At 56.4% G+C, this 26,510-nt stretch overlaps 1 protein-coding gene and 1 long non-coding RNA gene across 4 annotated transcripts in view; one reads left to right on the top strand and one right to left on the bottom strand.

The window, feature by feature from the left end:
* Positions 1-558: 558 nt before the first annotated feature.
* LOC306663224 lies at positions 559-9,426 on the bottom strand. The gene is made up of 3 exons (XR_013764400.1): positions 9,288-9,426; positions 1,429-1,590; positions 559-756 (listed from the first exon to the last, which is right to left on the bottom strand). It is a non-coding gene; the product is annotated as an uncharacterized lncRNA (long non-coding RNA).
* A 14,999-nt stretch (positions 9,427-24,425) lies between these two features.
* Positions 24,426-26,510, top strand: part of CASZ1 (castor zinc finger 1) — a 140,071-nt gene continuing 137,986 nt past the window's right edge. For 2 of the 3 annotated variants that reach the window (XM_079142551.1, XM_079142547.1), the window contains exon 1: positions 24,426-24,578. The gene's annotated coding sequence lies outside the window, so the exon portion shown is untranslated. Of the gene's footprint in view, positions 24,579-25,274; positions 25,667-26,510 lie in introns of those variants that run through there. The other variant, XM_079142549.1, reaches the window with a different exon arrangement.

Below are 26,510 nucleotides of genomic sequence, written 5' to 3'. Positions count from 1 at the left end.
GGGGACCCTGTGTTTGGGGGTCCCCCACCCTTCTTCCTCAGCCCCTCGCCTTCCCGTCTCCCCAGGAACGTCCTTCATCCGGCCGGCGGGGTTCGTGTCACCCCACGGAGCGCGGGCTCCGTGCCACTGTACACTTCAGAGAATCATTAGCAGAAATCATTAGCCGGGATACAGCCTCCCCCATAAATCTCCCCGCACCTGGATCATTTGTCCGCGCCTAATTTCCATCTCCCGAACTTTATGATTTGTCCCTCGTATGACGAGCGTTTCTCCCATCAATTGTGCCGTAAGTGCTTGCAGAGAAAGACCCCCTGCGCTGACCCCATCTCAGGCAGACGGGTTTGGGCTCCGCGCCCTGCGCGCTGGAGGAGGCCCCCCTCCCCGGCCCCTCCTCGTCGCGTCCCTCAAAGGGCAGCTTAAAGACACTGTGCCCGAAGTCTCCCCTGGGGAGGAGACCCAGTTGGCCCCCGCGTGTGGCTGGAACGGTGGGGATGGAGGAAGGGGGGAGAGCCTGTGGCTGGGGGGGTCTCGTGGGTTTCTTATCTTTGCCCCCACTCACTGCGTGACCCCAGGCTTGTTGCTTTCCCTCTCTGAGTCTCGGGTTCCTCCTCTGAGGCACAGGGATGATGCTGTCCGTCTTTCAGGGTTGTCCTGTGAGTCGAGGTCCCCTGCGCTTTCGCACATTCAAAACCATTCCGCAGGTGCATCTGCTCGGTAGATACTCCTTGACGCTCCAGAGAGCTATGTACCCTGCTCCTTTGGGTGAAGAAAGAAGAGCAAAGACTCACATATGCTGGTGAAAATGGAACTGGAAGCAACCACGGCTGGCGGTTAAGAGCAAGGGCATTTGTGCCTGGTAGATGTAGGTTTGAATACTGCGTCTCTCACGGACTAGCTGTGTGACCTTGGGTAAGCCCCTTGACCTCTCTGAGGCTCCGCTTCTCATCTGTAAAATGGAGGTGAAATGAGCACTCAACACACAGGCAGGACGTGACCCCCACCGCCACTGTTGGTGTGTCACTGTGAGGCACAGAGAGGGACAGTGGCTTTCCTAAGGCACATCAGGAATTGGAACAGGTGAATGAAAGTATTAGAACCGTGTAGAGAGGGACAGAGCACTGGTCCAGGGGTTTCTTGGGGGTGGGGTCCCAGGCCTTGCTTTGTTACCCAACCACAGCTTTTAGAAATGTCAGATGAACCCCCAAAAAGGGGCTGAGAGGAGGTGAGGGACAGCACCTGGAGCCCTGCACCCTAGGAAGGCAGGGTGTCCCCAGGTCCTGTCCTCAGGAGGCTGTGGGGCCCCCAGGAGGCGCCCGCTCCCCAGGCCAGGGCGAGGACGTGGAGTCTGGGAAATTGGGAAGCAGCCGGTGGGGCCCTGCCCGGGGCAGGTCTGCCCATCTGGAAGGCTCCCAGCTGGGACACGCGTACCTTCGGGTTTGGGGACACAGAGTTCAGCCAGGTTGCCCGCGGGAAGGTGCTAGGAGAATCCAGGGCCTCTTGGGTCCTCCTGAGCCGGGCGGGGCTGGGGGCATGGCGTGGAGGGTGCTGTGCGTCCCACCAGGACCCACGGAGGGTGGGTCGGAGAGGAAGCTGCGGAGGGGAACACCCACTTTAATGTTCAGGGCCGGTCCCCACCCGGAGGGCAGGGCGATGGCCTGCCTGGCATTTGCAGGGGTGTCCTTACCTCACGCTGTGGGAGGCTGGGGAGCCTGCTGGTGCGGTGTGTAAGTCATGTGGCCCCGGGCGGGTTACTTAACCTCTCTGGGCCTCAGTTTCCTCCCTTAAAAAAGGGATGATAATCTCATAGACTTCATAAGGCTGCTGGGAGGATTAATTATACCCTCCAAGGTCGGCGCCTGGCATGTAGTAGGCACTCAATAAATGATGCTTATTGTCGTCATCCCAAGAACTGCACTTGCTATGACATATTTTTAAATTTATGACTTTCTTGCCAAATTACCAAGGGCAGCACATTTATGTCCATTTTCAAGGTATAGAAACTGAGGCCCCAAAGCTTCACAGAGTGGAAATTGGTTCCCCGCGCCTGTTGACCCCTCTCTCACCATGCAGCCTGGCGGCAGACCCCAATTTGTCTGCCCCCAATTTGTGAATTCCCAGGAGCCGAAAACAAAGCACTGGGATTTGGATTCATCAACACACTCCCACGGGGTGACTCACCGAGAGCAGAGCGAGAGCCGGGATCTGCCCCGGCACATTCCCGCCCCCCCAGCCTGGCAGCCGCAGCCCCGCAGACCTGAGGGCCCAGGGGAGGGGGTGCCCCGGGAGAGGGGCACGGTGGGGAGAGGGCCGCCACCTCCGTCCGCCGGGGCAGCCCTGGTGGCTCGGGACGGTCATCACACCAATCCCGAGTGCCCGTGCTCAGTCGTCCTGGGCCCCATGGGACAGCCAGGGTAGAGCCCCAGGCCTGGGGGCAGGAGAGTGGACGGGTGGGAGTGGGCGTGGGCCTGGCGCCACAGGCTGGAGGGAGCGCGCAGGTTTTACGGGTCGCATTATCTTTTATGGGCCTCCTAAAAAGAATGTCAGACTCTGGAGGGCTTCTTCCCTCCTCTCCCTCCTCCCTCCACTGCGGTAGCCACTGCGGCACTTTTATCGCAGGCCTGGCCCCCTGGAGCTGGGCAGCTCATGGTGCCCACCAAGCACTGGGCTCCGGGGTGGTTGGCTGTGTCTTCGTGGGCGCAACGGGCTCGCGGCTCCTTCAGGCTGGGAAGGGCTCCCGTTGCCCCCCTGAGCTGGGACAGTGGCTCGGTCCCCACCTGCAGGGTGCCCTGCACTCTGGGGGTGAATCTGCTCCCAGCATCAGTCCCCGGGCCTGTTCCTCCCAACCTGGGGGCAGGGCGGGTCCACGTGAAGACCCTGACTCCCTTCAGCCTTCTCTGGGGGGCTCATTTCCCTGCGGCCCCCTCTTCTGCTGATCTCCCTCCCAGAAGGAGGCCCGGCGCCCGGGATCCCCAGAGACCAGCTTCGGGCCCAGTGGCCCTGCCAGGGCCCTTCACCTGCTCGGACTCTCTCAGTGCTGGCTCACTACCTCCAGGCTTTGGCCTCTTCCCCTTAAGGAAAGCCCTGTTCTTGAACAGACAGGAAAGATCTAGAAAACAAGTGTATGTGTGCGAGGGGGCAGGGTTCCTGTACCCAAGAGACGGGCCCTCAGAATCTCTGAGTGCATGTGGCCAGGTGGTTAGAGGTGATGACTGTGGGTCGCAGCTCTGCCACTTCCCGTCCCTGAGCCTGGATTTCTTCAGCTATACAGTGGACTGATGATAAGGCCCCTACTTGGTAGGGCTGTTGAGGGTAGTGACTGGCTCTGCCACTCACTCTGCCACTTCCCGTCCCTGAGCCTGGATTTCTTCAGCTATACAGTGGACTGATGATAAGGCCCCTACTTGGTAGGGCTGTTGAGGGTAGTGACTGGCTCATAGTAAGTGCTCAGTAAACATGGGCACTCCCAGGTAGCATCGTTGATGGTGGAGTGTGTCTGTCTGAGCTTCTGCTCTCTGTCCCTGGGGACTCCAGAAGGAGGGGACGTGGGCTGACGTGGCAGCAGGAGGCGGTGAGGTGACACAGCAGGAAGAACTCCAGGCCACGATACTGGGGGTGAGGGGGACGGGGGTGTGACAGTTCTTTCCTCCGAAATGGTTAAGAAAGAGGAGAGAGTAGCCAAGAAAGCCAGAGCCGCCCAGGAAAATTAGGCAGCGGGCCTAATGAAAACCAGGCAGCGGGCCAAGTGAGAAATGCGGCCTTCCTTCTGCCTCTCCTTTTCTTCTCCCTGAGCTTGGGGTGGGGTGGGGCAGCTACCACAGGCCCCTGTTGGGGGCCGGGCAGCTGGGCGGGGAAGGAGAGGAGCCTGGGAGGTGGCCCACCAACTCTGGTCTTAGGGCCAAACAGGCATCAGGGCCTGCTGGGCTCCTGGAGAAGACCTAGTGCCAGCCTCTTTGCCTTACCCCCAGAAAACAAGGGCTCTGGCAGGGGGTGTGGCTCTCCTGGGGTCACCCAGCAGGTGGGCAGGGCCCTGGGGACCGGGGACTCGTGGTCTCCATCACCTCCCATTGCCCTCGCTCTGGACTTACCCGAGGAGCTTCGCCCCCTCGCACTTGCCGGTCTGTTGGTTTGTTTTGGCGGTGCCGGGGCTGGAACCCAGGGCCTCACGCACGCCAGGCAAGCAGGCCCGTCTCTGAGGTTAGGGCAGCTTCCCTGGGGCACAGGTCTCAAACCTTCTCCCCCTGGGGTGACCTGACGTGAAGGCCCAAGAGCCTCCCTTTAGTCTTGGGTGTCCCTTAAATTTTAGGTAAGTGACATATTCTCACGATGTGCTGCTGAAGTAGAAGGAGACACTCTGTCCTCCCAGACTTTAGAGCGCCATCGATACATTGGGATGATTTGTCAGGTTTATTTTATGATTCATCCCCCCTCCTACGGCAGTACCTCCAATTCCCCTAACTAGAGAGGCCCAGAGTCCAGTGGTCCGCTCGGGACATCGATCCTCGAGGCAGAGATTTTCGTTAGTTCTGCACACAGCTGTGTCTCCAGTTAGCACCTAGCACAGGTCTTCCCACCTGGGAGGTTCTCAACAAATATGTGTTGAGTGAATAAATGAATGAGTGAAGGAATCAATGAATGTCTGAGGAGGCCTCTCCAAGGAAGCGAGCTTCCAGCTGACATTGGCAGAAGGAGGAGGCCTTTAATAGGCAGAGAGAAGAGTCAGGCCTGTGCAAAGCCCAGAGGCAGGGAGAGCCCAGAGTTCTGGAAGAGCTGTAGTACAGAGCTTGTTGAGTGGGCTGCTAGCCCAGTTCCTCTTCTTTCTAGCTGTGTGGCCTTGAACAAGTCTGGTTCACTCTGAGCCTCAGTCCTCTGGCTTGTGAAATGGGGTGATTAAAAAGGCATACCTCGCTGGGAGTTGGGATGACCTGCCAGTCCTTGCCCAGGTTCTCCCTGTGGTTAGTCTGGAACATTCGGTGGCTCTGATAATGAGAGTATCCACTCTGACTATTATCCCAGTGACTTCCCATGCCCCCACGCTCTGGCCCCAACCCAAGCCGGGCTGCAGCCAGGGGTGCTTCCTTCCTGTCCCCGCCCCAGCTGAAGGTCAGACCTCCCCAAGGTTATCTCTGTCTTCTCTGGATTCTGTGAAGTCCCACAGGTCACACTCTAGGGCTGAAAAGTGTTGCTTTTTATAGCTTTCCCTGATGGCAAGGAATGCCTGTGGGGCCTGCCTGGGGCGTGTGTCCCCTCAGTTACACCAGCCTGACACCCCAGCAGTCAGAGGCACAGGGTCCTGACTGCTATGCTGGCCAGCTGGCCCTCTCCAGCCCTCAGTTTCTCCATGCGTACAGAACACTGAGCCCTGCCTGCCCCTCGTGGAAGTGACGTGTTGGGGCTTTGGGGACAACAGCAGAGGGTCAGCTGGCCCCCGCCAAAGCAGGCAGGACAGGGAGATGCCAAGCCACTGCAGCAACCTGGAGCCTAGTTGATTGGGAGGGAGGGTTGTCTCGTGGCACAAGCTCCACCTCTCTCACCACCATCATCCTCCGCCAGCCTTGGGCTGGGCACAGTCACCAGGGGCTTGCGGAGTGACAGAGCTAAACTGGTCTGCCTCAGGCCACCTGGCAGATCTGGGATGGGCCCCTCCTGGGATCATTTCAGCAGGCAGCTCCAAGGGTGGTGGCATCAGCCCAGAGCCAGGGCTTGGGTCCCTGCCTCCTTTCACCAGCCACAAGGCCCTGCGTCCTGCCCTAGGAAGGAGTCAGCTCCAGGGTCCCCCAGGGCCCATGCGTGGGGCCCAGGAGCCGCCAAGGCCTGGCTCAGCACAAACAGCTGCACTTTGACTCCCCTGCTGCCCCACCCGGCCTCTGCCTCCCCCTGCATTTAATCGGTTCTTATCAAAGATGATAACATCCAGCAATAATAAACCCAGGTCCACTTTCTAACAGCTGATTGCCCCCACGCCCTGATTCAGAGATACACAAACCCATGTCCTGTGCTGGCCTGTGGGGACCTCCATGCAACCACCCCACCCCCTAGCTTCTACCAATCTGCTCATCCTCCCCACACCTCTCCTGGGGAACCTTTGGGGACCAGGAGGTAGCCTCCTGCCTCAAGTATCTCACACCTCTTTATTTTTCTCTAAGACCTACAGAAAGGGCCCAGGACCAACCTGCCCAGCCCTCTCTCCTAACAGCAAGACACAACCACTATTTATTGAACACCTATTTAGTGCCCATCTCTATAGCATTTTTGATCATATTCTCCCTGAACTAGGAATAATAGGTAGTATTCTTAACCCTGTTTTATTCAGAGATGAGGAAACTGAGGTTCAGAGAAGTCAAGTCTGTTGCCCATAGTCATCCAGCAGACGGCTCTAGGGTCCAAACTCTGAAACACTCTGCATCCTACCTCCTGCCTGCACCCTGCTAGGTAGAGAGCACCTGCCAGGCAGCATCCTGTCCTCACATTATTTGGGTGGCCCTGCCCCCAGGGGGGTGGACCAATGATCCAGATCCATCCCGCTCTTCCTAAGGCCCCAGGTGGCATGACTGGGAGAAGGGGTTCCTGCTACAGCCCAGTCTGGGCCAGCTGCCAGGGCTGAGCCTGGGGTGCATGCACCCCATGGGGACCTTTGTCCCTTTAATAGGTCCTCTGGGTACAGGACGTCCTAGGGTGGAGGGCGCAGTTGGAGTGCCAGGCCTGGGCAAGCCCTGCCCAGGGCACTCCCCGGGCTCTGCAGCTGGGGGAGGGCACCCTCGCCTTTGACTACACCCATTGGTTTCCCTGTGGACAAGAATTGTGGCCCTCGCCACCCCAGCCAGAGAGGGACATGGGGGTCCCAGGTACGATGGGGGTCTGGCAGGCAGATTGACTTTCCCAAATGGAATTCACGGGACAGTGGTCCTGGTTTGTATAGATGCCCCCACCCCAGCCTGCTCCCCACCTCTACCCCAGCCCCCATCACCATAGAAGCCTCTGCCCTCCTCCCTCCCAACTCCTTTGAGCCTCCACAGGCTTCCAGGTCCAGCGGGCAGCACCTCCTCCAGGAACCCTCCTGACTGCTGCTGCCTGCAACAGTCTCCCTTCCCTGCCTGGGACTCAGGAGGCCTCTGAGGGACACACCCCTGCTGGCTTGGTGACGCCCCCACTGTGTGCCAAACCCAGCACTGTGCCCGATGGGGTTGGGGAGAAATAAAACATTCAGCACCCATTCTGGCCTTGAGGGTGCTCCCAGGCTGTTGGGAGGTCACGTAACACAGCCCCGCAGCACGGTCCTATTAATGTGAGCCCCCTCCCTCTGCCACAGTCCCTGGGACTCAGATCTGGCAAATGGACCATAGTAGGTGTTCAGTAAATACTTATCAGATGCAGAATGACTTGAAGGACTGAGCAGTATCTGTGAGCTTGCCTCAGAGCCCGTGGAGTCTGACGCTCAGGAGCAGCCAGCGTCTCTGGGAACCCTGAGGAGGAAGGTCAGGGAGGTGCTGCCTCATTAGAAACCCGACCAGAGGACTGCAGGCAGCAGGAGGGCAGGAAGAACATTCTAGAAGCCAGGCCATGAGCAAAGGCAGGGGCAAGCCCAGGAGGAAGAGCAGCCGGCAGGGCGTTAAAGCGAGTACCACCAAAGAGGAGAGCAAAGAGGGCGAGGCCAGAGGGGGAGGCAGGGCCTTGCCAGTGGGACCTCCGGAGCCCTGCAGAGGGGTGTCCCCCAGGTCCCGCAGCACTGGGAGCCTCTGCTGGGCTTTGAGGGGGGCACCCACGGCTGGGACCCCGCTGCATAGAGAGCAGCCCCCACGAGGAGAAGGCCCTGGATGTTGAGGGCAGAACTCTCGCTCCCCTTCCTCAGCGCACAGGGTCGGGCTCCCGGCGTTAGCCTCTGGCGCCCCGGGACTCCGTGGGTCTGGCCTCTAGTTTTTGTGTGGGAGTGCTGGGGTGAGAGGCCGCCCCAGCTGGAGGAGGTGCAGAGGCGAGAACCCAGGCCCCCACCTGCCCACACAGGGAACGGAGGAGGCCCTGGGCAGTGCCAGGCGGGGCCCAGCAGGCCACTGGCCGTGCTGGCTCAGGCCAAGGGCAAGTAGGGCCTCAAGTAGCCCCGGTAAGGCCAGGGCATTTGGAACACTCCAGGGTGGGCTGAGGACCAATGTTTCCTTCCAAAGAAAAGGGATGGGGCGGGAGCGCCGGGTTTGAGTGTGTACAGGGTCCCCAGCCCATGGAGCCCTCAGCCCCGCGAGCCTTGCTGCGTCACCAAGGAATAGCATCACTGCGGTGCTCCAGACGGCTTGCCTTGTGCTCACGCTTCACTGTCACCATGAGACGCAGCGTTACTGACCCACTTCACAGATGAACAGAGGCACAGCCAGCAGTGTGGTGTCACCGATGGCTGTGAACCAGGAGGGTCAGAGTCAGACTTGGAGAGGACTGACCTTGGAGCCCTCTTTCAGCGTAACCGGGCGGACCTGGGTCGTGCCACAGTGAGAGGCAGACAGGCTGGGGTGGCGTTAAGTGACCTCGCCAAGCCTCCGTTTCCTTCCTCCTGCTCTAGACACAGAGATGAAGACAAGCGGACCTCATGCAGTGCCACCGGCTCACAGGAGGGGGTGCATTTGAGGTGCCCGGAGGCCTGGGGTGTGACTCAGTGGCAGAGCACTTGCCTCGCATGCACGAGGCCCTGGGTCTGAGCCCAGCACTGCACAAATAAATAAGTAAGTAATCAGGAGCCTGGAACACAGAGGAGCAGGAGCCTCAGCACCTTCCTCCTTGGCGGCCAGCCTGCCTGGCCTCTACCCTGAGTCTACGCCCCTCACTGGGCACACTCGGTCTCTGCCCCATGCCTATTTGCATGCCCGGCTGCCAGCCCTGGCAGCTGAACAAGGCACACCTTCGGCCCTCTCCCCCGTGTGTGGGGGCTGGGACCGTGGACTTGCCCACGCTGGAGGCTGGGCCAGGGCAGGGTGCCACCAGGACTCTGCCTCCTCCAGGCCGACACAAAGGGGGAGCCCCGCTCTGAGGGCCGCCAGGAGTTCTGGATATAAAGGGGCAAAGCACCCTCCCCACATCCCCAGTCCACTGCCTCAACCCACAGAAAAGGTGTTTAATGAGCAAACGAAATAGAGAAGGCCCGTTTCTGGAAAGACTCTAGCTCCCCTGAGAAGCCACATAGCAATTCCCTGTCCCACCTCCCCTGATGGGCTATGGCTTTGATGTTTGTTCAGGTAAGCACTCTGGGCCTCGAGTCCCCCTTTGAAAAGTGGGGGTGAGACTTCCTCCCTTGCTGGTGTGTGGCTTACCCACCCTCCGGCTTCACCTGGCTGCCAGTCTGAAGTCCTCCCCACTAGCACCTGGAGAAACTGAGGCCATGCCCCAGGGGCTCCTGGGTACAGCAGAGGTGGGGAGGCCCTGGGTGTCCCGGTGCCTGCCCATGCCTGTCCTCCTGGTGCCACAGAACGGTCTCCCTCCCCTTCCCAGGGCTCCGAGGTATTTGGACAGCCAGGGGAAAACAAGCCCCAGCCCAATGGTTTCCATATTAGTCCTGAACAATGCCGTTTCTGGGCTGATTGTTAAGTAAATATTGCAGGAGGTGGCCCCAGAGCTGACGCAGGCTGGGGACATTATCGGAGATACAGCCATAGGGGCAGGGCCCAGAGCTCCAGATCCCCATGGTGGCACCGCCTGGGGAACTGGTCTCTGAAAACCAGTTCTGCCCGGCAGTGCCAGGCGCCCCTGCAACCTCCCGACCTCTCAGTTTGATCGGCTATCCCCGTTTGTGCCTGACTGTGGGGGTTTCTTGTTACTCGGGACATTCAGTGCTAAACCCGATGTAGTGCTGGACAAACCCAGATGATTGCCCACCTGCAGGGTTCCAGGAATCATGACAGGCAGTGGGAATATTCTATGCTGTGGCCGAAGATGACGGCAACTGCTACTAAAAGCCACTTATCGAGTGGTTGCTATGTACTGTGCACTTCACCTGTCTCCACCTACTTATCCCCAAAATGGGCCTATGGAGAACCATTAGTCCCATTTTATAGCTGAGTAAACTGAGGCTCAGAAACTGACATGAACGAGATGATGCAGCTAGGAAGTGGCAGGGCAGGCTGTCACATGCAGTCTGATTCCAAAGCCCCAGATTTTAATTACCATCTGCCCCATCTGGGACATTGACCTTGGCCAGTCACAGATGGTAAAACCAAGATCAAGAGAGGTGGAGAGCTCCCAGGCCTGAACTCCCGCCCCTCCATGCAGGTGACTGGGAGTCCTGGCTGCCTCTTGGCCCACCTGAAGACACACACCAGCTGGTTTCAGGGAATAAGAGGTTTCCTTGTCCAAATGGCCCCTGAACTGGCCACGATAGTGGGAGTCTTGGCTCCCTTGAGGATCCGTGGCAAAGGCAGACACACCAAGTCTTGCCCTTTGAGCGGGGTGTACCCAGAGTCCCGGCGTGGCCGCAGGCCCTGGAACTCCAGCCCGACCTGGTTTCTGAGATCAGGAAGGCAGGGGGCAGAGCCGGTTGGACCCCCTGTCCCATCTGGCCCGCTCCTTGCTGTCCCCATGCTTGGCTGGTGGACTGGCCTCCGTGGCAGGGAGGGTGCTGGCACTCGGGGGTCTGTCTGAGGTTTCCTCCAGCGGCTGGTGGCAGCGGGTACAGCTGACTAATTAATTAGCGCTTAAGTACTTAGCATCCTCCTGCATCGTGTCAAACGAGGATTTGAGTCTTAATTCCCTATGTAGGTAACGGTGGGAATGTGGGGGAGGGCGGGCGGTACCGGGAGGAAACGCCTACCCCGGTGGGGACGTTGCTGCCTAGGGGAAGGGGACCCTGGGGGACAGGACCCCGGGATCCCCCAGAAGCCCCGCCACCCCACGGGGCCATGACACCGATGGCACTGCAGCTGACTGCCGGGGTTGGGCTTCGGCCGGGCTCAGCGCCTGCTTCCTGTGTGTCCCAGTGAGTCACTTCATGTCTTTGGTCCTGAGTCACATGTGTGGAGGCGAGATGACAGAGCTGCCCATGGGACCGCCGAGAGGCTAAGCCACTGTGCAGAAATCCCGGAGAACGTGGCGGCACGTGGTCGGGCCAGGCGGCGGGGCTATCATCTTGCAGTACTTACTCTAAGTCATGTTTTTATTTATTCAACAAACACGTATCAGGTGTCGGCTACACACCTGCTGGGCATAGGCCGGCCTGCTGGGCACAGAGTTGCTTTCTCTGTTTCTCGAAGCCCCGGTCCAGTGTCAGTGAAGCGCCGATCGAGGCAGCGGGGAGAGTGGCGGGAGCTTGGGGGAGACGCTGGTGCGCCCCCAGCCTGGGCTCCACCGCTGAGTCTCGGGGAGAAGGAGAGGCCCCTGGCAGCACCCAGGCAAGCGAAAGGGGAGTACAGAGGACGAGGCAGGAAGGGGAGCGGAGGCCGGGGCCAGAGGAAGCTGCCAGAAGCCAAGCAGAGGGCGGCCCAAGGTGGGCCACATGGCTCTGCCCTGTAACCTGGAGAAAGTCACACAACCTCTCTGAGCCTTGATTTTCTCCTGTGAAATGAGGACAGCAATCCTGCAGGATCTCTGGGTTAGGGCCATGGAAATTGAGGACCTGTCATAAAACGTCAGTGGTTGTGTTATTTAGGGGCCCAGAAAGGTCCTATAGAAACCTTTATACCCACTATATTATAAACTTCTTTCAGGACGAGATTCAAATTCAACTCTACCGGCTGAGGTCCTAGAGCTGAGTTTTACCCATAATAAAGATTCACGCGTTTATGCATCACCTACTGTGGGCCAGGAACTGTGCTGAGCACCGGGCATTCACCATATCTCACCATCTCTTTATGACAGACCCCACTGACAGCCACTCTCACAGATGGGGAACCCCTAAGTTACTCCCTGAGTCTCTCCCAGCTAGAAAGTCGTGTGGCCAAGATTCAAACGCAGCTCAGCCACCCTGATGCTTGGCAAATGTTCATTGAGTGAATAAGTGAAAAAATGAGGCTCAGCAGGAGCACTACTGGTTAACAGAGGAGGAGGAGGCGCTCATGAGGCTATCAGAGCAGCAACCGTGAGCCAAGCATTCCCCCTGCTTTTTGGCAATCTGGAGCTATTGCACCTGAAGCCCCACCACCAGATGCTTAAGAGACACAGGGAGGCAAAAAACCCAGCCCGAAAGGGAGTGTGCGGTTCCGTGGGTAATTGAAACACCCAGCTGGGAGCAACGGAGCTTCACTACCTGCCCAGCCTGTGCACAGGAGCTGGGGCTGCAACTCTGGAGGGGCCAGACCTGTTCTGGTTCCTGCGAGGGAGCTGGCTTGGAGCCAGCTAGACCTGCCTCACTTTATGCGCCCCTTCTCCTTACGAAGTGAAGAGTTTAAGGTCAAGGATGCGATTCCAGCGCATTGCCCTGGCTCACGGCTGCAGACCAGAGCCTGAAAGGAACCAGATGAAGCAGAACAAAGCAGGAGGCAGAAAGAACGAGACCCATAAGAAAACCCGCGATCTGTCCCTTCCCCAAATTGACAGCTCACGACCACCTGCTGCTGGCCGGGCAGGCTGCCGAGACCCTCCTGGGCTTCAGCTTGCTCCGACCTCCCCATACTGCATTTTGCAACAGAAAAACAAGCTCAGAGGGGTCACTTTATCCAAGGTCAAACTGCTCGTGAGTGGCAGAGCTGGATCAGACCCCCGGGTGTGTGACTGCAGAGACAAATGGTCAGCTCTGCTTGTTCCTTGGGTCGAGGGAGGTCCCTGCTGCCTGATTTCCACTGGGAAGTAACGTGGAAGAGGTGGGTGAGGGCAGGGCAGAATCCCAGGCTGGAAGCTGCCGTACACCCTCACGGCTGCCTTGGCCCGCGCGGCCCCCACCTCAAGGCGACTAGAGGGAAGGAGGGCTGCTGAACAGAGGGACTTGGGAGACCCACCTGGCTCCAAGTTAACGAGCATCTTGGAAAACCTCCCTGCAGGTTCCTGGCAATGTCCCGGTGGGAGCCAGCTCATGTATTTTAAGAAAAAAAAAAATCATTAAAGAAGTTAGGACTACAGAAAGGCCATAAATGTAAAATATCGGTAGTTGGACAGTGAATCCCGAGCAGCAGCGTGCAGAGTTCATTGAGGAGCCAGAAGCTTGTCCAAGAAATTCATCACGGCGTTTTTCCCAGATGGCTCCCGGGATGTCTGGTCCAAAGTTTTAACATGCCCACCTCGCTCAGGACCCATTAAGATGGTGGCTGCCCCTCGCCAGGAGAGGGGGAAGTACGGCGGAGCCATGGACACCTCTGGAAGGGTGCCCACCAGGTCTACTTTTCCAGACAACCCCCCAGACCCCCCTCACTTTGGTTGCTGGCATTGCCATTCTGGAGGAGGAAGCCACACTGCTTGGCACCCACTGGGTGCTCCATGGGCGCTTGCTGACTGTGGGGACAATTACAGGGTTGGGGTCATAGATGTGGCCCTGGATCTACTTGTCCCTTCTTCTGCCCAGCAGAGGAGGTGCCACCACCCAGCCATCTGTAATCCTGCTCCCTCCTTCACTCTGTGAGCCACCATGAAGGGGATTTAAGGTGTCGGGGACCCCCACTCGCTCAGATCGGATTCAAGTCGGTTCCTGCTCAGGCCTGGGGCTGGCCAAGCAGGGCCTCTAAGGCTGGAGGGAGGACTTCCAAGGTCCCACCTGAGCCCCCAGCCCCCACATCCAGGGTGACTTCCAACGAACCACCCGACCCCTCCCCACCTCCTCTTCCCAGCCGGGAGACAGGGAGGGTGACATTGAGCGCCAGCTCTGGGGCGTCCTAAGGGTTAACTAATTAATGGTCGGAAAGTGCTTTGAAAAAATAAAGTGCTGGATAATGGGAAGGGCAATTATGTTGGGAGAAACTCCTAATTTGGCTGGAATTGATGTTAATGATAAAGTATCTGAAACATGTAGCAAGCAGGCGTGATTGTATTTTATATGACAGAGACACTCACGCAGGGGACATGGAGAGCGGTTAATTTGGTTAAATAAAGTGAAAGAGAAAAGGAGTGTGGGCAACTCAGGACCCGCCGTTTATCTGGACTCTGGGTAACACTCCGGAATTGGATCAGGACCTTCAACTCTTACTTATTATTTGTTTGAGATGGAAAGAAAGGGGGAAGTTGGCATTTTGTGGCTCAAAAAGAGGCCGGAGAAAGCAGAATCCAAATAGCAGATCCAGGGCTTGGGAGCAGGTGCAGGCTGTGTTCCCAAGAAGGGGCCGGGTAACCCTACTCCACCCCACCAGAGCTGAAGCTTTCTGCTTCCAAAGGGAGAAGCGGAGACCCAGGAGAGGGAGAGGGAGGCCAACATTTCCTAAGCACTTCTGCCTGCCTGCTAGACTGTCAGCATCCCGTTTAGTCCTCACAGCAAAAACGCCAAGGTGGGTAGCTTTTCATGGTGTTCACAGAGGAAGATCAGAGAGGTAAAGCAATGTGCCCAAAGTCACAGAGCAAAGCAGTGGTGGGGCAGGGAGCTGGGCTCAGGCTGTCTGACACTTGGAGTGAAACTCCATGATAGTGACTTTGGGACTAATTAAGTGCTCTCCATACTCAAATCCCTGGTCTCCTTGACTAGGTTCTGCCTGCTGAAGCAGGGAACCAGGACAGGAGGTGGGGCCAGGCGAGGACTCCAGTGGCTGTCCTATGAGGACGCTTGGGGCTGCCCAGGATGACAGAGGCTCCTGGCCTGGGAAGTGCAGTGCCAGAGCCCTTGGGAGGGTCCAAGCCATCCTTTGAGTCTCGAGAGGACAGCATGAGGTTATCCCAAGGAAGAGGAGGAGCCTTGTTTCTGGAAGGTCTGGGAGGTCCCCGCAGGTCCAGATTAGTATTCAGTATTTATAATATTTCCATAATGGTAAAACAAAAGAAAACAAGCAGAGAGAATGCATTTTTAATCACCAATCATTTCTCTTTGTTTGTTGTGAATGAACAGCGAGGTGAAATAGTATTTCATAATCACCCATTCGAATTTTCTTCCCCACAAAGCACCGAGAAATCTCTAAATAAAATAAATAAACAAGGCAAGACCTTAAAATAAATTCCAGAGGGCAGAGTGCTACGTGTGGGTTATCACAGCTGCGGGCGGCTGGGGCCGGGGGGTGGGGAAGGGAGGACAAAGGGCCGGGACCTTGTCAGTTACCTGCAGGCGGAGACCCAGGTCTGGAGACCCACGGGAGGTGAGGCCGTGGAGCAATGCTTTGCAGATGCACAGGTCAGGGTGGAGCTGAGGCAGGCTCCCCACCCTTCATTTCCTCATTCTTCTAGAATCTTCTGATGCTCATCTTCTCACTGAAAACCAGGGGAATTCCTGTTTCCTGGCTCCTGGAGTTTCATGCTTCCCACTTCTTATCCAGGGAAGCTTCTCTGCATAGAACTAGGCTGCCTCTGAGCTTGCTCTCAAGATAGAGCAAGAAACCAGATCAACGAGAAAATGGAAAGGGTCTAGCCAGACCCCCCAGCAAGCTAGTAAGGGGCTGGGCCTGGAATCTGGGGCTGACCACCCGTCAGGTCAACCCTCTTCCACCTGCACTTAGCTCTGACCACTTCACTGCTCTGCTGGAGAATTTGTTTTGTGTGTGTCAACATTGCCTGACCTTGAGGTGCTAGCCAGGTGCCTGGTACTTGGGGACACTCACCAAATGTTTGTCAGATATATGGATGGGATGGATGGATGGATTTTTGGATAGACAGATGGAAAAAAGTTTGGATGGATGAATGGATGGAGGGATGGATTCAGTTCTCACTGGTTAGTGGAAAGGCTTCGAATGGTCACTTGCTACATAGTTAATGCCAACCACAGTGTAGCCTTGCCAACATCTGGGGCCCTGAGGCCTTGAAATTATGCCTTCCTTCAACAACCTCTTAAAGGACTTGAGGGGAAAAAAAGTCACCTTTTGCAAAGCAGGCCCCTCCAGGAAGAAATTTGAGGCAGAGTTCTCAAATGAGAGGCAGTGAGACCCCGTTTTCAAGTAACTCATACAGTGGTCAGAAGCACTGGTTGGTGTCACCTGAGGACAAGGCTGTGGTCCACTCCGCCACTAACCCACAGATGAGCGCGGCTGAGTGAGTGGCCTCCCTCTCTGGGCCTCTGAACTGTTGTCGGATGTCAAGATTCTGCGTCGGGCCCCTTCTCCGTTGACCACTGGCCCAGGCTCAGGAGAACGCCTCCTCCGGAGCTCTTGTTTTATAGTGGGGGTGGCCCTGCTCCCCTGTCCCTGACCCCTTCCATGTCCAACAGCACTCTCGCCCACGCCAACCCTGCCTCCTCCCTGGTGGGGCCGTGAGATGGATCAACCAAAGCATCAGGAAGCCAGGCTGGATGTCCTGGCTGCGGCGAGGCCCATACTCCCTCGAATCCTATTGAAAAAATAATAAAAAGGTAATTACTTTGTCATTACTGAACACTGGTTTGTCTTTTTTTTTTTTTTTTTTTTTAAGTCCTGACCATAAATAACCAACCCATTACCCTTCGGAGTGGACACACACATCCGTCCAGGACCCGCCTGGTGTACACACTGGCCTTCCACTCCTGCCCCACCCCTTGCCACTGAGCCCGCCACACAAGCCACAGCAGGCGTGCGTGTCAGAGAGAGGTGCCACTTGTCACTCGACACCGTCTACGCATCCTGCTGGATGCTGGAAATCATAACAACAGCAGTTCATGTGCGCGAATCCAGGCTCACGTTCCACAGGAATTCTCAGTGAATTCTCCCATCCCTGCTGTGAGGCAGACATTGATCTTGTTGCCATTTTACAGATGGGGACATGGAGGCTGAGAGGCCAGGATCATACCACTTGTAAATAGCAGAGCTGCAATTTGAACCCAGGTGACCAAATTCAGAAATTCAAGCTCCCACACACAGATTTTAAAATCACACATGCGTGCACACGTAGAATCTGGTTGGGAGAAGTTTTGTATTAAATGTGTTATGACAGAGAAAACAAGGGCCTAGGGGGCACTGGGTGGGGGGCATCTAATCCAGCCTTGGGCAGGGGCTCATCACCCGTAGCGGGTGGTGCCCGTTGGGTCTTCATGGTGAGTGAGGGGATCAAAGGCCTCAGGGCAGAAGGAGGAGCCCCACAGAGGCCCAGAGGCCAGAGCGAGGCAGCAGGGCTCCAGGCCACTCCTGGGGAGCAGGTGGGAGAGGTGAGGTTGGGCGGCGGGCAGGACCCATGCGCACATCCGGGCCAGGCTGGCGCATGGGGCCATGTTCCCCACCCACGCAACGCCCGGCATTGCTGATGGTGTGACATGAGGCTCCTCATGGGCAAACAGCTCTTTCCTGCCTCCCTGGCTGTCCCCGCCCTCTGTGAGACATGGTGCCATGGGCACAGCCAACACCTGCACCCGGGTCGATTGGGAGGAACCGTGGCTGCTTCCGGGGTCCCAGCAGTCTCCCTTTGTTGACGGCCCTGCTAACCTCGGACAAGATCAACCTCCGGGGACAGGAGCAGCAGAACTGTGACCATGTGCTCTGCCTCTGTTCTCAGAAGTCTGGGCCCATTCCAGCTGTGGGGCAAGTGGGCAGGGGCCAACCACAAGGCCACGGGAGTGTGGCTTTGCTCTGAGGATAAGGGGAGAGTCAGGAGGCAGGTCCCTTCGACTTCCCCATCACCAGGTTTACCTCGTTCAACAGGGCGTTGGTGCCAGGCCTGCCCCACCCTGGCAGGCGTGGGAGGGGTTAAGGTGTTGGCCCGAGGATCCTTGGGTAAGAGGTGACGTCAGCATCAGCCCTGCCCCTCACCTGGATGTACCTCTGTGTATTCCCGCGTCTGCTGACAGCATGGGCCTGCTCTGCCAACGAACAAACGGCAGGGCCGAGCCGACATGGCCCAAACCCTCCTTAAAGGCACACAGTCCCACACGTCTACCAGGGTGCACACCCTGGTCCGTGCAGATCCCGCCATTTGGCGTGAGAAACACTCTGGTCCACACAGGTGCTTCAATCTCCCAGGAGGCTGTGGAGGTGGGCTGGGAAGGGTGTACCTGGTGGGCTTCATTTCAACACAGTCTTTACATTTTTAAGTCTGATTCATACTCAAACACTTGGCTCTCGGATTGTGAGTTTTCAAGTTGTCTGCATTTATTTATATTTGTATTTCTCTGTGATTTCTGAGTTGTTTGCAGCAAACACCAATTACCCTTTATTTTTCCCCCCAAAATGTAACTTTTTTTTTTTTTTTTAAGGTAGGTGGTTCAGAGAATACTAAAGCTGGAAGGAGCCCTAGTAGAGACTAGAGACCCTGGGACTAGGAAATATTTCCTTTTTTAAAAGGAAAATATTACTCACCCGCAATTCTTCTTGTTCTGCAATTCTTCTGGCAGGGGTAAAACATAAGTGCCCAAAAGTCAATTAATTAGAACAAACTAGAAAAGGAGAAGTTTGAACTAGAGAGCAAAACAGCGTGTCCCTGACTAGAGCTGAGCTGAGAGATCAGGAAGGGAAAATGAAGGCACTACCGTGTGACTCCTGAGCTCAGAAAACAGGTAGTATTTATGGCCTAGAAATCCCTAAGGCTTTTCTGTCAAGAGAGGCTTCTGAAAGGTGCAGGCGGATGGGTAGGAGGCAGAGGGCAGCTCAACTCTGTCGAGGCTGAAAGATGCAGATGGACCCTGCTCCTTCACGCCGTGGCTGAGCGGATGCCCAGGAAGCCAGGGCGTAGGTAGCCCCGGAGGCTGAGACGGTGAGCCTTCTCCCCAGCCCTGCTGAGCCGGTGGGTCTCGCAAGGCCGCTCAAACCTTGAACATCCCCTGCCTGTGGCCCAGCAGGGTTCTAATAAGGATTCATTACTGGAATCGCAGAGTCTTTCACCCATTAAATTAGCAGGGGTTAAAAAAGAGGGGGAGAGAGAGAGATCACCAGGGTTGGAGAGCGAAGAGGGAGATGGGCTTGCTCAGACACCACTGCTCCGGGAAGGGCAAAGGAACGCTGCCTTCCCAGGCGGGCGATGTGGCCGTGAGTCTCAAAAGCTTTAAAATGCATGCACACCCTCTGACTCCACAACTCGCTTTAAGGAATGTCTGTGATTATTTATGGACAAGGATATTCATTAGAGTTATTTATAATAATGAAAAGAATTGGAAACAAGTCTGATGTCCAAAATTTCCAATAGTGAGAGACTGCTTAAGTAAATTACGATCAAACTCTACAATACGGCCATTAAAAATCACGTTGTAAAAGAATATTTAACGACGGAAGAGAGCATCCATGCTACATATCCCCGGCAGGCCGAGACAAAAGGGAATCCAGTATGTTCCGTGTGATTCTGAGGTCCCAAAACAGAGGAAAAAAAACGATAAAACAACCCAAAATGCATGAAAGGGAACACACAAAAACATCCAGTGATTACTCAGGGGTGGTGGGCTTAAAGAGGATACAAATTTTCTTCTTCCTGTTGTTCCATATTCTCTGAATTTCCTGCAACAAATATATATCGTGTATGTAGGAAGAAACAAATAATTATGTACTTTGCAAAAAGAATAAAAGAATTCAGAGGCGGAGGGACTTGCAACACTCATCACCTGGATGCAGTTTGAGAACCCAGCTCAGAGTTTGGGAAAAAGCCCCTGTCCCAGCCTCCCTCACAGGACACTCCCAAGAGAGACGTTCGTAAGTAAAATGAATGAACTCAGCTATTTTTTTTTTTTAATTACAACTTGCCCGGTAATCACCATAATCACTTTTCTTGGGCACTTGTTTAATTACTCAGTCACTAAGCATGTACTGAGCACCCTGTGAAGCCAGCACCATGCTAGGCACAGCACACCCCCCAAGCACAGATCCCACTCAAGGCACAAGGGGCGTGGGGGCCGAGCAGCGGCCATTTCTAAGTCTGAAAACAGCGCTCCTTTGTCCACGTTTCTCGAGTGTTTGCGGCACATAAGATCCGGTGCTTTGCCCTGTGATTTCTTTGGTTCCATTTGTCTTTTACGAGATTGAAATGGGATTTACAGTTAAAGGACAGATTTGTTCTGCTCCCCCCTCCTCCTCTTCCCGTGGGACTCACATTCAGGTTTCATTTCTGTCTCTCTTTCCAGGCTGGGGATGGGACCCGGCCCCTGGGCATGTGAGGCAAGGGCTGTACCACTGAGCCGCATCTCCAGCCCCAGCTTTCAACACTTTTTGAACATGGAGAGAAGGTAAAAGTGCTAACTGCCGAGGCATAAGTTGGGGAGTGAGAATTTTGTTACCTCCCTGCCCAAACAGCTGGCCCTGGGGGAGTCAGACTGCCTGACTCAGTCTTGGGAAAGTCATTTGCTGTGCCTCAGTTTCCTCATCTGTGCAATGGGCACGTTCATCATTGTTGACCACATCCTACGTTGTTATGTGAGGCTAATGGGATAACCCAAGTATTTAGCCTGGTACCTGGTGCATCAAGACCACACAATAAATATTGGCTATTGCTCTTATGATCAGGTTTTGCTTTCCATCACTACGGAGAACTAGAAACCAAAAAATCGTGACCAGGAAGCTGAACTGTGATTACTTTGGAGGCTTTCCCAATGACACCAACTGAAACAGACTTAAATTTCTTTGTTCCACAATCAATTATTAAGAGAGGCTCCTGGGTGCTGGGCTTGGTGCTTGGCTCCTGAGCTTCTGGGATGAAGGCAAAGAATCTGCATTCAGAGTGGTTAAGGTATATGGGGGGTCTTTCCTAGAGGCTTAGAACAGGCTCTTGACCATGTGTGACCACTTTAAGGCAGGTGGCTGGAGAGATGACCTGGATGGGTCCTAGGCTGACTGCCTCCTCTGCTACCTCCGCAGCCCTCCTCTGCTGGGCTACAGTTCTCCAGAGTCACCTAGTCCCCACCATAGACTCTAGCCAAATGCCAGGGAGCCAGAACCCCGGCAGGGCCTCTGCATCTACCTGGAGACGCCAGGTTATACCAGCTCCTCCTTCGTCCCCGAGACTTTGTCTCAGGACCTTTCTAGTCACTCTCCCCCTGGAGCCCAGGCACTCTGGAGGGTAGGGACTTATCTTGCCCCAGCTCCTGAATCACAGGATGAGAGCCTGCGACACGCCAGACACTGTTCCAGGTGTGAGGACACGAGGGGACACGGAACTAAGTCCCTCTGCAGCTCGCTTCCATTCTAGGAGGGGCAGCTGGAAAGGGCACATAGGAACCGATGACTGAAACTTATGTTAGACATTCGATCGGGATAAAGTGAGAGAGAAAGACTGGGAGCTGCTTCAGGGAGATGGAACTCTGGGCATGGTGGTCATACTACCAGGAGCTCAGGAGGCTGAGGCAGGAGGATCAGGAGGATCACAAGTTTGAGGCCAGCCTGGGCAACTTAGTGGCAACCTGTCTCAAAATAAGAAAATAAAAAGGGCTGGGGACATAGCTCAGTTTATAGAGCACTTGCCTAGCATTGAGAAGCCCTGAGTTTGATCCTCAGCACTGCCAAAAAAAGCAAAAACAAAACAAAACAAACAAACAAACAAAAAAAACAAACAAAAAAAACCAAATGCCTCTGAGGAGGGGAGAGAGGAGCAGAAACTATATCAATGGGATTCCACTGGGGAGGAGCAGCCTGCCAAAGGACATCCTTAACAGGCACAGCATATGCAAAGGCCCTGAGGTGGGGATAAGCATGGTCTTTCCCAGGATAGCAAGAAGCCAGTGTGCCTGGAGCAACTTGACCAAGGGGAAGGGTGGAGGGAGGTGAGGCCCAGAGGAGGCAGTGGCCACATCTTGAAGGACTTGCTGACTGTTGAGTTGGGATTTGGCTTTAGGGGGAGCTCAGGAAATACTAAATCGAAGAAAATGAGAAGAAAGAGCATCTGGACTGAGTCCCATAGGGTGGGGGTGGGGAAAGAACCGAGCAGTGGAGGTGCAAGATGGGAGCCGAGGCCCGGGCCGCTGGTGGGTGCACAGCTCTCTTTTCTGAGTTGGGAGCTGAGGTTGGGAGCCCAGAGGAGACTTTGCTTCACTTCTCCAGTGCCCTCTTCCCTCCTCCAGCCTGGTCGCTGGTTCTACCCCCGACCCCTAGGGGAGGGTCCCCCAGAAAAGGCTAAGAGACTCCGGGGAGGGGGGCTGTGAACAGCTGACAAAAAAATGGAAGAAAGAGGAACTAGTTTAAGGAAAGTCTGGTGGTGAGACATAACTGGGTGATGTTGGGGGAGGGAGAAAAGAGTGGGGGGTCCTTATAGCAAGAGAGAAGGGCGAGCCCGATAGAGAAAAAGGGGGCCAGTCCTTAGCGGGAGGGGCGGAAGAACCGGTGGGCTGGAGAAACTATCACAATCCTGGGCCAGCCTCTCCCAGGCAGGGCCCCACAGGTCCAGCTCTGTCTCCACCCCTTGTAGGGTCTGCCCTTCACTGGACTCGGCGTGAAGGACTGTTGTTGGAGGGAAAGAGGGGGAAAAAAGGAAAAGAAGGAATGGAGAGAGGATAGGAAAAAAATGAGAAGTCGAGGGAGCACTGGATGTCCCCAGGAATAAGGACAATTACTGGCATCTATCGATCCGTGTCTTGGCCTGAGCCCTTTTCCTGCATTAACTCATTTTAACTTCTCCATGGCAGGTGGTAGGTAGTATTATTATCCCCATCTTATCGTTGAGACAACTGAGGCATACAAGGGTCAAACGCCTTACTCAAGGTCACCCAGCTGGTCAGTGGCCGGGGTCTGACCCCAAAACCCAAGCTGTTAACTACTTCTTGACACTGCCCCAGGAGTGGACTGAGCCCCGAGCCAAAAGTAGAAGACCTACTTGGCCACCTCGCAGAAAATGGTGCCTCAATTTCTCCTTCTGAGGAATGGCAGGATTGGGTTTAGAATCTCTAGGGCTGTGTTCTGCTGAGCCACCGAGCACAAGGGTCTTACAGATGAGAGGTCAGTACCCAGCCCCTGGGGACTAAGGATGCTGTTGATGGTGGGGGTAGGAATGGAGAGAAGCAGGTCCGTGGTCTACGGGGTGTGCTCATCATTAATGTGTTAATGGGCATGAGGAGGGACTTGACAGGTGTCTAAACCCTAAATCTGTCTTTCCCGTATGGACAAATTCTGCATCGATCCCCAGACCCATTCCAAGGAGTTAGGAGCTAGGTTTTTTGAGCTGGTTTCTTTCCTTGCCCGTCTGAAGTCAGCAGCTGTCACTGCATATCCAAGGAGCATGGATGTCTCTGTGCCCAAATCTGCAGGTTTTACTAGGGAATAGGGCAAGTCCTGCCACCTCAGGGCCAGAGGGCCAGAGAATCCAACGCTTTGTCCATTTGCCGCTGGACCAATTAACTTCCAGTCTAAGGCAGGGCACGGAACACATCCTAGTAGATGTCTGTCTTGGGCCATTACGCAGGGCGTGGGGTCACTTCCAGTGCTGAGAGCTTTGCTGGAGCCTTGCAGAGTAGGCCCCGAAGTCTCCTGGCCCGTGACAATGTCTTACCCGCCTGTGGCATTTCCTCTTAGTTTAATGCATTGTGTCGAGCACATCTCAAAGCTGTGAGCCATACTTTGAATTTTTATTCATTTATTCAACTGATCATTCATCTATTTAGTTTACTATCCTGGTCAATTTCTCACTTATCTCATCATCCGGGTATTTCCCCTCTCTCTGAAGGTCTCATGTTATTTCCATCCTGGCTTTGTGCAGAAGAGAAATAGGTACCATGAGGAGCTCAGTCCTGGGATTGGGGTGGCCTGCCTGGGAAAGGCAGGACTAGGGTTTCAGGGTGGATGCCAACCCCTAGGCTCAGCTTAGTGTGGTCACTTCAAGCCAATTGGGAGGTGGGAAGAGTGGGCAAGAGGAGGAGTGGGTTTTCCTTTAGTGGAGAATTAGTCCCCCCTCAAAGAGGCTCCCCAACAGCTGTGTGTTTGGGAGGTAGTTGTCAACGACACTATTCTACTGCCTTGTTTTATTTTCTTCGTGGGTCCTTTCCGCAATATTTTTCGTTTTAACGGTCATTATCTGCCCCTCCCTGTGTAAGGTTCAGTCTGCGCAGCATTTCTTGCTCACATAGGATTTACTTCTTGCACAAGAGATTGAATGAAAATCCCCTTGCAAAGAATAAGTGCAAAGAGCACATCGAACAGTGAGAACTTCACGTTCCTTTGGTTTGACAATTCTAATATTTTCAGTTGCAAAGAACCAGTTCTTAAGTGGAAAAGTAGGGACCAAACTCGGGGTCTCTCGGGGTTCGGAGCAGATGAAAAGTAATGCACCCTCATCCCTTCTGTCTTCTGCCCCAGCCTCAACTCCACTCACTAGGGGGGTGTGGAAACCTTTGGAAGCCGCAAAAGGGAGCGGCGCGCTCAGAAGCTGCTCTGCAGGCCGAGTCTCGCCGCACACTCGCCGAGCCCAGCCGGGGCGGTGGGTGGGAAGAATCTGGGAGGGGAAGGTCTGGGGGTGTGAGAGTGGAGCGGAACCCGGCCCCACGATCCGGCCCGGGTTTTGCATGCCACCCACTCGCCCGCTCGGCCGCGGAGAATTCCATAATCACAGCGGGCGAGAGCGGAGACTGGGAGCGAAAAATCCGGGATCCGGCAACTTTGGGCAGCGCATGCGCGCCCGCGGCGCTCCATCCCAAACACACACACATTTTTCCCCCGGACTTGGAAAGTCACCCAAAGCCGCCCCAAGTGCAGGTAAGAGACTCGGCGCTCCCTCCGCGGCGGCCCCTACTGTTCCCCAGCTCCGTGGGCCTCTCGGGGCGCCTCCCCGCTTCGCCCCCTGTCCGGGTGCAGCCCCCCACCCCCGGGGCTGCCGCTTGCAGCCGGGAGCGGGCGAGCGAGCGAGCGAGCGAGGGAGCCAGCCAGCCTGCGAGCGGCGGCTGCCACCCAACTCCGGCCGTGCGGAGGCAGGGGGCACGGAGGGCTGGCACCCCGGCGCGGGGCGGCGCGTCGTCCGCTGTGGCCAGGGGAATGCCCGGCGCGCGGCTCCTGGGGAGGGGAGGGCTGCTGCTCCTGGGGGTCACTTACTCCAACTGAGGGGGCGGCGGGGTAGGGGAGAAGAGGGGGAGGTGCCAGGCTCGAGTGCACGACTTTGCAAATAGGGTGGGGGCGCCCCCCGCGCTCTGGGCTCCGGGGGGGGGCAGGTGTTCGCCAATACTGGGCAATCATTCCTTCCCCTGCGCACCCCCACCCCCAGCGGCAAGGGGGTCGTGCGCTGTCCAGTGCAGAGAAGGAGACAGGGGTGAGGGGCGCCGGGGTGACTTTGCGAGACTTTGCCCAGGGGAAGGGGCGGGTGGGGATCCTCTTCAGCTGGCTCTTGTACCCCGACACCGGGGTGTCTGTGCTTCCGGCCGAGGTAGGCAGTGTTCGCTTAGGCTCAGGGTGCCCCGGGGTGGGGAAACCAAGTCAAGAGGTTTGTTGGATGGGGGCAGCGGCGCCCCCTTTTTCATCTGTGCCTGGGAAGTTTATCTCAAGTGCGCTGCTCCAGGCGCGGCAAGTGGCGCTTTTCGCTCTCTCCCCCACCCCCAGCTTCCCCCTGGCAACGCTGGGCACGGACACAGGGAGTCGAAGCCCCGACTCAAAGCCGCTCGGCTGTTGGCCGGAGCCCGCTTGGGTCTGGGAAAAAGTTCCGGGGAGTTGCGGCGGCTGTTGTGTGCGCGAGGAGAGAGTTGCGCCCGGGGACGTGGGACGCTGGGCTGGCAGGCCAGCTGGCGGGTGGAACGATGCGCTCCCGGGGGCTTCTGCAGCGGTGGGAGAGGGTCTGTCGGGGTCTGTGCCCCACGGTGGGCAGAGGATGATCTGGGGGCTGAGCATTTGGGGAGGAAGAACCCTGAATCCGAGGGCACAGGGCTGAAGCAGGCACCTGGTGGAGGACAGAGAGGAGTAGCTTGCGGGGGCTCAGGGGACACTGAAGGGAAAATGGTTGGACCACCCTGTCTTTTGGGTCAGGCTCCTTGGCAAAGGAGCGCATGGTGGCTGGCGGAAGAATGTTGGGGAGCGGGGTTCCATGGGGTGCGCGAGGATGGGGGTCTGGGCCAGACGGATAGTCATGGAGCTCCCGGGGCAGGGGGCCGAGTCGTGCGCCCGGGGTGAGCCGGCCGGGCGGAGCGGCGGCCGGTTTATTTTTACTCGGTGGCATTTGCAGAATGTGCAGCTGATGACCGTCGGCCGCCAGGAAGTTTTGCTTTCTGTTCTTTCTCTCTCTTTGCGAAGCCAGCGCGGCCGAGAGCAGGAGGGCCGCCGAGTCGGGCCTAGGATGGGAGGGGGCGGCCCCTGGGGTGGCAAGGTGCGGGCAGGGGCGCACTGGGGCCGCCGGAGGGGGCTGCCGGCGCGGGCGGGCGGACGGCGGGCGCTGGCGGCTGCGGAGCGGTTGGGCGAATATCTGTCCCCAGCCTTGGAAGCTCCTCCGTGAGGGGAACAGGTGTATGCGCCGTCAATCACAGCGGGAGGGACACTTTGGGGGCGTAGATTAAGATCATAATAATAGATTTTTCTCTTGGGGGTGGGCGCAGATTCTTCCAAGTCATCCCAGACCCGGGTCCCGAGTTGGGGGAGGAGTGGAGTGCGGAGGGCGGCTGGGGGCCGCTTCTCCCTCCGCACAAGTTTTTCCTGACACAGGCTCCGCTT

Source organism: Sciurus vulgaris (assembly GCF_902686455.1).
Source record: "Sciurus vulgaris genome assembly, chromosome: 1".
In the NCBI taxonomy this organism is placed as follows: Eukaryota; Metazoa; Chordata; class Mammalia; order Rodentia; family Sciuridae; genus Sciurus; species Sciurus vulgaris.
Note: the sequence above shows the minus strand (reverse complement) of the source record. Positions and strands in the feature narration are given on the sequence as shown.